General features: G+C 37.7%; 1 protein-coding gene across 2 annotated transcripts in view; it reads left to right on the forward strand.

Annotated features, from left to right (window-relative positions):
• Positions 1-13,491, forward strand: part of SEPTIN7 (septin 7) — a 65,460-nt gene that overhangs the window by 15,292 nt on the left and 36,677 nt on the right. Inside the window, exon 1 of one of the 2 annotated variants that reach the window (XM_075418672.1) lies at positions 10,580-10,587. The exons of the other annotated variant lie outside the window; for it this stretch is intronic. The gene's annotated coding sequence lies outside the window, so the exon portion shown is untranslated. Of the gene's footprint in view, positions 1-10,579; positions 10,588-13,491 lie in introns of those variants that run through there. 2 annotated transcript variants of the gene reach the window in all.

A 13,491-nucleotide genomic window follows, 5' to 3' on the forward strand; every position in this document is an offset into this window, starting at 1 on the left:
ACATTTCTATACACCTGTCGAATTAGAAAGGAGTTGAGACCTACAAGTTCAAAACATCAACTGTACTATGTAATCAGCAGACAAACTTCTAGGCAGTAGATATGTATCTTCTTGTCCCTCAGTTTTGGCACTCTTCTGAAGTTTACTGTCTGTTTTTCTTGCTAAAAATAAACTTAATTTCTTAGAATTAATTTGCTTTTGGGGCACAGTGTAGAATGCTGTAATTGTATTTTCTGATGCCTATTAAATTGTGTTGAGTGGTTGGCTGAAACCAAGCAATGATACAGACAGCGGGATAAGTAGAAGATACAGGAAATCATAAGGAGGATCAGCAATGACAGTAGCTGAAATCATGACATGGTACTAACTTGTAGAAAGCAAGTATCTGAATGGATTAGGAGGTCTCCAGTTGCGCGCCGCCTGTGGTTTATTGACTGTGCCTCTACAGAGCTCTTTTAAAAGGCTTCAGAGTAGCCCTCCTGCTAATAAATGTGAAGCAGCCATTTCTTGCTCGGTTTGTGGCTAGCTGAAATTGGTGCCTTTGGTTTCTGAGAAATAAATTTTGAGTTAAATAGCATCAGGGCCTGACTCTAGGTGATGCTTGTTTTCTCGTTTACTATTTGTGACTTGCTACAAGCACATGTTGTTAGGAGGTCGAAATAAAAATCTCTATCAACTAGCACCATAAACTTTGGGAGATAAATGGTATTTCAGGGAAGTGTCACTGCTTGCTTGCATACCTTTTTACAGAATCATAGAATAGTTCACTTTGGGTGGAATCTCCCAGTTGTCTGGTCCAGCACCTGTTTGAAGCAATTCCATGTGCTTTTTCTTGGACATTTGCTTTTGTCAGGAGGAGGATGTAGGGTTAGATAGATTGGGTCATGAGTGCTTCGGGAAGGTGCTGGCATGGAGCACTTTGTCAGGTCAAAGGTTTTACGTTCTGTACCTAGCTTTTGTTGAAAAGGCTTATTGAATTCTTTTAAAATGTTAGTCAGCAATTGTCTGACTTTATGGTCATGCTGAAAGAGCAGTTGTGTTTCAGGCTAGACTTTCCCTTCCACTTGGGGTCACACTTGATACTGGAGTTTTCTGAAAGGTCCTTTGTAATTTACCTATGGCTGCGTAATAGCTGGGGAAGCAGTGTAAGTTTTAAGTGGAGGAAGGCAAAAAAAAGCAAAATCCTGAGTGTGCACAATGTTGGTTCATTTTTCTATGGGTTGTTTTATTGTTGTACACCACTGTTTGCAAAGCTAGGGGTCAAATGCAGCAGGACTACCCTGCTGATGTTCATTGCACAGTCATATTTTAGTACTCTAGGTAAGGTAGTGCATGTTTGATCCAACACATACACACGTCTTATTCAATAAATTAATATATACAGTGGTGTGGTATCTGTGTTCTTGAACTTCTGATGAAATGTAGGCTCTCCAGTATGGTTATAAAAATTGCTTGACAGATGTTTGTCAAATCAGTTTGTGATGTTGACTTGATAAGTTCAAGTGTTTCCAGAGACAGACAACATTGTAATCTAGAGATTCATCATATGGATGAGACGCTGCATAGGAGTCTTTACCATTCACCTTTCTCATTTTACTGTTAGGCGGTTCCATTTTCCCTCAAAAAAGGCTGAACTACAAAAATGCTTTTATACCATTTCAACCAGAATTAGAGTTCAGGAAGATGGAAGACATTGTTGATAATTTGAAAGGACTCTGAAATCTCTGTAAATCTAATACCTTTTAGAATTTTTCTCTGGCTAAATTTGTGTCCTGACATGCTTGGCAGTTGTTAGTCAGGTAAAGTTAGGCTATTTTCAGTTTCTCATTAACCAGATACTGTGAATATTGTATTTTAAAGTAGTTTTTTAACCAAAGATTAAATAAGGTTTCCTCACATAGGAACTAGCATTCTATAAATTGTGTATAATGACAGTTCTTATTTGATTGATGCTAATTTGAATATGCAGAGTGTGAAGACCTTTGTCAATATATGTCTTTTTTAATAAACTGCTGAAGAAAATATCATACAATTAATCAGTAAACCTCTAGATGATTATCTTATTCCTTTAGCATTTTAAAACTGATCTGTTATTGCATCATTTTTTGTGCCATTGTAAAGCAGGGCAAGAAAGGCTTCCCTGGTACTAGTAAGACAAGCTAATGGCAGGTGCAGAGAATTTTTTCTGCTAATTCAAATAAGGTTATGTTTGTCAACGTGTATTTACCAGTTTCCTTAGATGACTGCTGCTGTCATCTTATGAAATTGATTTTACTTTTTTGGATGTTGAATGATTAATATTGAAATAAATAGGTTATTACAGTGAAATAATTAAAAAAAGCCCAACAACTATGCTTCATGAAAGATCTTGTGTTCTTCACCTGTTTGCATGTTTCAAAGTGGTTAAATTTAGCTAGATGTTTCTAAGGTTAGATTATCCTTGACTTGCTGAATGCAAAATTAAGCACAAAGGTTAGGGCCTTAGCCTCAGTAAAGAAAAATCTTTACTGACTTCATTTTGTTGTTTTGGAGAGCAATTTCATAACTTGTTCTATGTGCTGTTCATATTCGTGCTTCATGGAATGCTCCCTCTTGAGAAGTTGCCCTCTCTCCACAGGTAAGTCGTTAAAGGCTTAATTTGCATTTTCATATCCTTGGCTGTAAAACTTTTAATTCTCCAGTACGAACTTCCCTATCCAATCAGTAATGAAGCAGTGGGAGTTTTTTGGTTCTGCTTTTTTCTTTTTTGTTGTGTGTAGGTTTTTAAAAAGTAGGAGAAAGCTGCTAGCTGATTGTCCAGCTACTGAGAACTAGACCTTTGCAGGTACACTGAAATAGTCAGTAGTTGCTATAAAAAGCATCACAGCTTAGAAGCGTTTTGTTTTCTTCAGTTAGGCACGTTGTTCTAACAACACCCACTGTCAATGTACTTTAGATGAAGCTTGAGGCTGGCTTTTATTGGATAAGAATTTGAGAGCCTCTAGCACTTTTAACTCTACAGAAAAGATGATGGATTAATGTTAAGACAGAAATATTGCAGATCGTGGTATCTTTTGAGAGGTGGGTGTATATGCCAAATTTGGGTTGACTGTAATTGCTGTATACTTCCTGTCCTGAGATTTTTCCCTATGAAGTATTAATCTTTAAAATATCTGTTTTTCATGCAAGATATTTCTGGTGCATATACTAGTACTGACAGTATTGTCTGAGTGACATGAACAGCTTGATAAATGCTACCTATTTGTTATGCATAGGCATAAATACGCAGCTTCTCTTACTTGCAATGAACTACAGTCTCAGTTTGCTGTGTATGATTCCTTCTCCCCCCTTTGGCTTTTTAAATAAAGCCTCTTCATAGCTGAACAGGTTTTTTTACATGTAAAGCAAATGGATTTAAAAAAAATTCTGCTGGGTTGTCTTGATGCAGTGAGAAGCTTTTAAATGAAGTGTCTTTTTTTTAAAAAAACAACAAAACAGGAGAAATAAGAAACTGAGAAATTTTTATTTCCCAGCTAAAAAGACTAAGATAACTAAAAAGACTATCTTTGTTTCTGTAGATGATCACATGTGACTTCTTAGTTCAAATGTGCCTTGATTATTTTTATGCTTCTGAGAATGCAAGATCAAGTGCCATATTTTAGCTGCTTTTCTACCTGTTTTGTTCGCGCTGCTGTGTCATAGCGTTACCTTTGAGTATATTTAGCATCCTTTCATGTCCAGTAAATTGTAGAGATCTTGTTTCTGACATTTCTAGCTGCAGCTTTTTTGTTGATGTACTTTGGACCATTTCCGGAAGGCTTTTTATTACTTACTGTTCAAAAATATCTTTAGCTCTTTCCACATATTCTAACAAAGTGACTGCATATGTCAAAACATATGTGTAGCTTCAGAGTTACCTGCTTCTAGAAGGAAGCAAAAGCTGTGGTTCTTGAAGCTACTCTGGGAGAAAGTGAGGACTGGATAACGCTGCTTGTGGAGGTCAGAAAGTAGTGAAAGGAAAGGTGAAAACAGAAGACAAAGGAACCTTCTGTATTGCTGCTTTTGTCTTGAGACATAAATTTTGATTTGCAAAAATAATTAGTAATTGAGTTTTTGTGGATAAAAAGGTAGAAAAATATAACTGGGACAGATATTCCTGCTGTGTGCTGCCCTCTCTGTTCAAATCCCACATTTCAGATTTAGCACTGGATGCTGCTGAAGTGGAATCTGCATGGCTGGCTGGTGATATAAAGTAGGAAGGGACAGCAGAGAGCTGTGGTTCGTAGAGAAGTTTCCTTGGTCAGATCTGCTAACAAGGGTGAATTTCTATTTAGCCTCTTGCAATATGCCACAAGAGGTTGTCCGACGGTATCCCGCTACCCACAAGGATTTCTCTTATCTCACACCTGCTGAATACCACAGCGTTTTGTGATCTTTCTTTGAGGTGACTGAAGTCCTTGCAAATGAGGATAAGAGGACACACTGGAATCATGCAGTTGAGTGAGGTAAAGGTGATATACAGTTTTCCCCTAAAAGATTAGGGTAGATAAGTTGCCACTTAACAGTTTTCTACAAAGCAGATCTGTTAGGGGAGGCTTGTTGTCTGGCTCCCTGAGTCGGGTGGGTAACATGCCTGGGACATTGTGCATAGACACTCTGTTCAGAATGAATGCAGTTGCCGATGTTCTGTTCAAGCTTTTGGAATTAGTCTGAATATTATGTCACGAGGCCTTTTTATAGGTATATATTCTTCTCCATACCTCTTTCATTGGAAGGGTTTTTTTGCCATTTTTGTTATGTGTGAGCTCATTGGGTGTTTCCCCTTGAAGGCTTAAATGTGTTTTGGTCCTGCCCTTTCTGTCATCAGAGTATCACTAGATACATTCAGTAATCCTCTGGGTAACTTTTTCCCCAAGTGATTCATGTCTAACAAAGACAGGCATCTTAAAGATGAAGTGAGGAACTGGTCCTTGCATGGATGTGGTGCTCTGTTCGTGGTCCAAATCATGCTATGGGTCTGTTGGCTACTGCTGTTCTGAAGCGCTTTCTTGCTTTTTGCCTTATAGCTTGTTGAGAAGCTGGGTCAGTTTGCTGGGTTCAAAACAAGGTGTTTGGCATAACACATTAATCTTATGTCTCCATCTAAAACTATAGATCATAATAAATCAGCTCCATCCAGAACAGCAGAACATATGGGTTTTATTTACAGTCCAGTATAGCTGAAAAGGAATACATGGAAGCTATTCTTAAGCTCTTTGCCTTTTTCGGCTATTTTGAGACATTTAATTTCACTCTAAGCTAGTTATAGAGACCTTCACTATAGGAATATGTATTTCATAATTTTTCATAACCAAAACCTGGATGTGGAAATTATGGTTGTGTTTTGGCTGATTTTTTTAAGAGTCTTGCAAATTAGCAAAGAAAACTTTGAATACTTTATATGTAAAAAAAAGAAGTCCCCAACAAAGTTCAAGTTTCACTAAAATGCGGTAAATTTTTCCCTTTTTTCTTTGTGTATAGAAGTTGCTGTGTAGTGCTGTTTTTGAAAGGTGGTGTGGTTTTTTCGTTTGTTTTTCTATCGTGTCTGTATTCCCTGCTGGCCATATTTGAGTTTATGCATATAGAGACTATGACTTGTACTATGTTGATAATTTAACTACTCAAGCTTGTCGAAACTACTCTAGCTTGCTTTTCAGAACAAGTTTCTTAGTATCTCTGTTCTACACCTGCTAATTAACAGTTAGCGTTGGTCATAAATCAAAACTAAGCACTGTTTGTGTATGCTATGAACAGGATGGATTAATAGAGCTTTCTGTCTTGTTACATGGATGTTTTTCTTGGCACTTTTTGTTTGAGGGTCTATAAAATGTAGTAGTTGTTTAATGTTGATCCTGCTCAGTTAAATGCACTGAAGTTCTAAAATAGTAGTTTATGTACGCTTTGGATGCAGTAGTGCTTTCAGAAGGAAGTGAGTGAAAAAGTGGTGTGGGGTTTTTTTGTTTTGTTTTTCAGTAATACTGATTTGTTTAGTTTTATCTAAAGCTTCTATGCAAAAGGGTTCCCAAATATGTTGTTTTTTATGAAGTCTTATGAGATCTGGTGTGTAATAACACATTCCAGTAGGAGTATGTTTGCTACATACTGTGCCATCCCTCGTTTTCAGAACTGTGAGGACAGAGATTGCATTAAGGTTCCTCCCCTATGACCCAAAGGTGCTAAATTGATTTTCTTGTAAGGCATTCATATATACTTGCCAAAATACTGCTCAAAATAGCCTAACCGTATTCTGCAGCTTGTTGCTGTTTGTGTCAATGGGCTAATGTTAGAATTGTAAATAAAATGTATTCAGTGGGTTATGAAATCTCTAAGAGTAGGAGCATGGTTGCAAAAATTGTATGGTTTTACATAGGCTATTTCAGGTTTGTTTTCTTGGGTGGGATTCCTGAACAGAAGGTTAAAGAGAGCTAATCTGTAGTCCCTCTTTGATAATAGTCAACTGTTTGCTCCCAGTAATTATATTCCATTTCCAAGGCACCAGCATTATTATAATTTTCAGCTTTGGCTCTGGAAGGGGGAGCATCTCTGGTGTTCTGCATGAATCCTGCTGCTGTGGTTGGCAAACCACCACCGTGTTTTGGTGGGGTTGGCGAAAGTGGCTCTTAACAGGGGATGCTTCAGGTGGTCTGAGGGTATGAGGGCTAGAAAGTGCTGCTCTGCTGTAGAGGAAACAGTGCTTCTGCACTTGAAGGGGAAAGGAGTGAACAGACCAACAGCAAGGCTCTGATTAAGGAAGGTGGAGTCCAAAAGCATTAATACAGATGTATATGAAATACAATATAAGGAAAAAACAGTTTTGGGTGTGTTCCTCTCTTGGTTGAGTAAAAGCTTGCTTCCTCACTCCCATCGCTGGGTGTGGGAAGACAGACCCTTAAGTTTTGAAGAAAAGAGGAGAAGGGAGGTTTACTTCCTTTCTTGAATGAATATAAATTATACCCCTATAGTTAGTTTATGTAGGAAAAAGCTGTCGGATAACTAAGGCCGGCAGTGATCATGCGAAAGAGCCCCTTGAGGCTGGCAAAGTATTCTGCATTCAGATTTTAACATTAATGGTTTTATAGACTAATTTGGGATTGCAGATGCCTGTGTGAAGTATCAGGGCTGTTTTTTCCCCCGTACCTTTTGTCTAGCACCAGAACACTAGTTGTTCTTCCTTATAGGTGGAACACTAAGTGATCACGCCGCTTGTTGTCAGTTCCCTTTTACTCCACCACTTCTCACTAGATGACAGTGGGACCTCTTGAAGAATTTCAAAAGATGCTGAAGACTAGAAATGTTGTGTAATTATATAAATACTGTTTTTGCAAAGTTTTTATTGGATTGTTTGACTTTCCCTATGGGATGGTATAAATAAGCTTTTTCTATGCTGCAGTTGGTGTTAGCACAAGTGTTACTGGCTAGCAAGTCTCACTTGTGTTTCTGGTCTGGTGAAAAAGTGTTCTAGATGGTTGCATCTGCAAGGGAGTTTTAGCTCTGATCTTTATTCAGTTTTTGAAGTGGATTTCCCAGCTTGTTCACATTTACTGGGCTTTCATTCACACCATGGGGCAGTCTGGCAGCATGTGAACTCAGTTTCTTACAGAAAAAATACTGAATCAGAAGGTTCTGTCTAGGATTACGTCTGATAGGGTCAATTTGCTAATTAGCATTCAGTCCATCTGCCTTGAGGCTTATGCTGAGGACACTTTTCAAGAAGACAGAGGCAGGAGGGCTGAAAGAGGAACCTTCGCTAGCTGCATGGTAGGAAGTGATGGCCACTGGTGTCCAGAAAACCAAACTTGGTTCTGCCAGTTATGGAACAACAAGTGCAATAATAATACATAAAACTTTCAAACATTTTTGAAAGTACATACTGGCAATTAAGCCCATATTAACTATTTACAAATGAAGATAATTTTTCTGAGCATAGCTGTTGTTCAGGTAGAAGTGTAAGCATGGCCTTAGGGGTAGTCAAGTCTTTCTTAGTTCCTGTAATACGACTTCTTATGCAAATTTTGCAATGTTTGGCTTTTCTTGTGTGTAGCGGGTAGTTCATATTTTCTGTGAAGTGATGCTGATACCTTTAAAAAGAGAAAAAGAAGCAAGGTGCCTGGTAGCAAGTTTTAGAAGTCTGGGTTTTTTTCTGTGTAGAAACTGAGAATCCGGAAAAGCACGTGATGTATTTAACATATAGACTGTAAGCTGTAACTTCAGTGTTTCAAGTGAAATTGAATTAGCCAGAGTAGTTCTGAATGCTTTTTACCAATAGATTGCTCTGTCAACTGTTGCAAACTTGCCCATGGTAAAAGCTTCACACTTGTTCATCTGATTTCTATAGATGTCGAGGTGTTTCGCATAGACAGGTAGCACTTGAGGATCTGCTGTGGGCTTGCTGTGTTTGCTTTCCTAGTGAGGAAATCAGCAGATAGTTCTGTTTCCTCTTTGATGGATGGTGGGTTTTTAATGATTTTTTTTTTTTTTTTCACCCCCCTCTGTTCACATTTGTGACGTTTGAAGATGGTCAGTTAAGCATGTAGAAGCACACAGGAGTGTAGGTGTGGTACGTCTGTAGTAGACTTGAGGGGCTTCCAGATGTTTGCTGAATAAAGGACAATAGTTGTAATGATCTTTAAGATCAGGAAATTGATCCTAAAAGCAAAAGGAAAGCAGTGAAATCTCTTTAAAATCTGGTTGGTAATAAAGATATGAACAAATTTTTTTTGTGCTTCTGTACACGTGTTGTGAAATCAATGTAGCTTTGAGCAAATCTGTCCTGATTTAAGATAACAAATTTAATCTTGAGTATCTTGTGTCTGCTATCAGAGGCACTATAGCTGAAAATGACTTTTATATTTCTTCCTGTGCTGCAGACATTACTGTTGTCTGATCACTTTAAAGATCTTAATGTAGTTCTTTATGGGCTTTTAATATATAAATAAATAATAATTTTTAAAAAAGAATCTATAATTTGGGACTGGAAGAAGCTGTCCAGGTTGCTTTATCTGGTCTCCCTCACTCATGGTAACTAGCCCTTGTAATCATTGCAAGGAAGCCTTTCAAATTAAAAAATAGCCCACACCCAAAAAATAAACCCAACGTCAGCGTATACTTCTTGCTCAAATATCTTCAGTAGGCCTGGTACAAGGACTTCAGGAGTGGCTGGTTGAAATACGTTATTTTTAAAGAAGTGTTTCAACTTACGTCTTTATTGAGTATGCTTTAAATGACTCCTTTCAGAATCATAGCTAGGCATGCTTTAAGAAAAATTTTGACCCAGAAATTTGCTAACCCTATGTCTAGTCTTTCAAGATTGTTTTAAGCAGCAGAAGAGACACAACTCATGGTCATGATGGGGAGAGGGGAAGCCCTTAAGTGTGAAAAGAGACAAGAGTATGCATCTCGTATTCGTTTTGCAGGAGACTAGAGGCATGAGTATGCTCCTTTTCCAGTAATTAGCAAGTTAGCTAGTAGGGAAGGAATTTTTTTAAATTTTATTTGTGAACTTACCTGTATAGTTGAAAGAAAAAGTACAGCATCCTGATAGAGGTTGCAGTGCTGCATCTCCAGTTGAGGGAGTGGAGGATGTTGTGAAACATAACTCTGATGTTCAAAGTAGCAAGTTATGTCCAATTAAGAAGTCTGTTGGTCATTTCAATACCTGAATTGTCTCTGGAGTAATTTAGGCCTATAATGCAAAAGAAGCATTATGAGATAGGAGTGGGAAGGGGAGGAAAAAAAACCACCCACAACCTGTTATGGAAATTTGGAAGGAAAGATGATGTTTCAGAGGAGTGGTAGTGACAACCTTGATCTTTATTTTACAGTATGGGTGAGTTTAGATCAAACTGTAAAAAGTAGTTAACCTGAAACACATACTGTAAAGAGGAAGTTTGTTGTGTTTTTGGATGTTTATTTCTGGAAGGAATATTCTTGGGAGAGCAGAGGGTGTTGATGTACACTGCAACACAGCTCAGTGCAACAGAGGTTTTTTGCTGAAGCCTGAATCTTGCCTGAAACCATTTTCCACAGTTTTCTGATTTTTCTGCAGGACTATTTCATTCCACCATAACTGGATGCTGGGGTGACTAGTACTGCTGTCCTGGTATGATACTTGGATTTAGGACTCTTGTCCTTGCTTTCTCTCTGACTAGTCTGTGTGGCTTAAGTGCTTCGCTGTTGAGAAGCGTTGTTCGGAAGTAGCGTAGATTAGGGCTGTCTGCGTATAGCTGTTATTTTCAGATACAGCCAGCAGTTCATTTTTCAATTTTATTGAAACTTCCTCATGCTTGTTGAAGACTTTCCAACTTTCTCTTATCCCAGTTCCCCTCATCCCAACCTTAGGTTATCTGTTGATTCTGGTGTGTGCTTGCATACTGGTTTACGTTTTGATGAGTCCTGATGTTTGAGACACCTCATGGTGCAGCAGAACTACTGAATCTGCTGACTTCATCCTTTTCATTCCCTGTCTTTCAGGCTGCTTCATTTAGACCTTTATTTTTGTGATCTTGACTTGGCTGTTGTCTTGCCTTTGCTATTGAGAATCGCATTCCCAATAACACTGTGGATATTCAGGTACAAAAACTTGCCCTGTTTTTTTTATCACAGTAAATTTGAACAATAACTGATGTTATTGAAACTGTAAAAGTTCATTTCTGCCCCCACCCCTCCCTTGACAAGGATATTGTACTATTTTAGCCATAGCATTTGGAAACAGCTAGGAAGAATCCAGACTTGCGTCTTCCTTTTCAAAAATATTAGAATCACTGCAGATTCCTTGGCAGTTGCTGCCTTAGCCATGACTCTGTCTTGCAGTTCTTTACCTCATCTGGCTTCTTTTTTTTTCATATTGATACCAGTGGATTTCTTTGACATGGCTTTTCTTCCACTGACCAATCTGATGTGGCAAACTGTCTTTTTCTAGTCCTTCTTCAACCATTTTAATGTTGGTAGATCTGTAACTTTACCAGCATGAAAATACCATTGGAAAATAAGTAGAGCTGCTGTCTCCAAGATCGCTGGTTCCTTTGAGAGGTTTCCCAATGGAATCTGGCAAGGCCTATTAATTTCACAGATGTTAATGGATAAAACACTATACAGAAAACCAGTTTTTTAATGTGGCACTGGAGTTGGCATGAGACTGTTTATTTCAAGTTTTGTATTTTTTTCTCATTTTTTTTTCTAGCTTTTCAGTAATTGCATGTCTTTAAAAACTGTAAAATTTAAATGAGTATTTTAATTTCAGTATTGTGCGCTTGTCAGCTTCTTTTCCCAAACTAGATTACAGTGACTTATAGGAAAATGAGACTTGAATGCTTTTTGTTGCCAAAAAATAAAAACAACCCCACCAAACTTGAAGAGTTTTCTTGCTTAATGAAAAACATAGCAAACTGAAGGGGGGGGGAATTAAACTGTGCATTCCATATGTGATCAGCCTTTTTTTTTACTAGTTTTTCTGTAGAGCTTTTTTTACTGATCCTTTTTCTTTTTTTTTTACAGATTCTAGAATTCCCTTTTCACACTGTTTCTTAACATAGGGGGCAACCTCTTGAAGATGCTTGGATGCAAAAGTTTGGTTGATGTAGAGGGTGTCAGTTGCGTAAATAAGAGTACGGAAATGATTCTCCATCATTTTTAACTACTCAAAGAGGCTTACTGGCCTCAGTGGCATTTATGAAGTGTTGTTCTGGTTTAATTAGGAAAAAATGTGATCCAACCACAGCAGCTGTTCCTCTAGGCTGAAATTCAGATTTTGACCTGGCCTAAGTCTGTGCTGCTGCTGAAAGAACTAATAGTGCTTGGCCCAAATTGGATTAGCATGTCAATCCAGCTGGAAAGTTTTCTGGGAGCTGCAAGGAAGGTTAGTCTTCAGTCTGTTTCCAGCATGGCAAAAGAAAAGTCTTCTGTCAGCACAAAGAAGGGGTGGCATGGAGGCTGGGATTTCATTTTTTTTGGTGGCACTACTGGTTGATGTAACAGTGGTTAGGCATTAATTTCAAAAACTTCTCAAAATGAGCCTCGGTTGCATTGAAATAATGCTTGCTCTTGGCTAAAAATCTTCAGCGTCGTAATTACCAACTACGTGTGGTGGTTGTAATGAAGGTTCTATGTTTATGTCTGAGATTTTTCCATGAGACATTTTAAGAGTTCTATAGTTGGAAGAGCAGCTTGTCCTATGGATATCTTCAACTAAAAATGCTAAGTGAAGCTATGCACAAATCAGTCTTGTAGGATGCGATTGGAAAATATTCCTAGGTAGATGTTTAAAAATTGTATTTTGTGGTTTCTGTATGTGTCTGTTTTTGAGAGCTCGGGGAAAGAGCACAACCTGTAGCACTGCTCAGCTGAAGTCATGCGTCAGATCAGCTGATGTTAATAAGATACATAACTACACTTTGGCAACAAGCTTTTGAGTTGACACTTTTTTTTGAAGGACTGGTTGTTGCAGCTGCTCAGTGTGGTGTAGGATGAAGGCAAGTCTTTGTTCCTCATCTTAAAAAGAACAACTTAGTTTCATAAATGACACATCATTTAGCATACATACAGTCTTGTCTTTAAATCAGTTGTTTAGGATGTTTGTTTCAAATGAAGTATTTTTGGGGTGTGGAAATCTTATTTGTATGTATTTCAAATGACTCTTCAAGTTTGTATTAAATGGGGAGCTTTCACATATGTTAAATTGTCAATAACTAGCTACATGTTAATTGGATGTATCCTCTTTTGACTTCCATGCATCTCTGAAGCTTTTCTTAATTTTTTTTTGTAAAGTCTCATTAGTAGAATTATTATTTCAGCATGAACAAGTATGTGATATAACACTTTCAACAGCAAATTTGAATAGGAATCTGACAACTACTCAAGGAAGTTCTTAAAGATGGCACATGAGGAGTGGGAATCTGTTTGCTGTGGGAGAGCAACGTGAGACTTTTTCAATTCAGATTTCAAGGTTGAGATAAAATGAAAAACCATAGTACTGCAAAGGTGGAATTCTCATATTCTGACTTATGGAATGTAGAAATTTCTGGAATATTTTATGTACTCCTAGCCCTACAAAAGCAAGTAACTTTAAAATCTGCTGTGAAACTCAGCCTTAGAGTAGCATAAATACTGCAATAGGAGATGAGGTGAGATTTTTATGATATTTTGTATTAAAAAGGGTAATTTAAAAGGATATTGTTACACTGTAGTGGAGGAGAAATTGCAAGATTTCTTTATTTTTTTAGGTCTTGGAGGCATACACTGCTGACAAAAATGTGGAGTGTATACAAAGTTGCTAATATTGAGAAAACTTGACTATTGGCAAGTATTTATTCACCACTTTGCTGCTACATCAGTGCCAGACATAGCAGAAACCAATAGCTGACCCCTCAGCTGACATTGAGAAAAGAGGATGTCAGATTTTCACTAACTTACCAAGTCAGTAATATTTTTTTTACATTGCATTTGACTGAATGATTTAAGAATTTATGTAAGAAAATA

The sequence above is a fragment of the Opisthocomus hoazin genome, chromosome 4 (genome assembly GCF_030867145.1).
Source record: "Opisthocomus hoazin isolate bOpiHoa1 chromosome 4, bOpiHoa1.hap1, whole genome shotgun sequence".
Classification (NCBI taxonomy): domain Eukaryota; kingdom Metazoa; phylum Chordata; class Aves; order Opisthocomiformes; family Opisthocomidae; genus Opisthocomus; species Opisthocomus hoazin.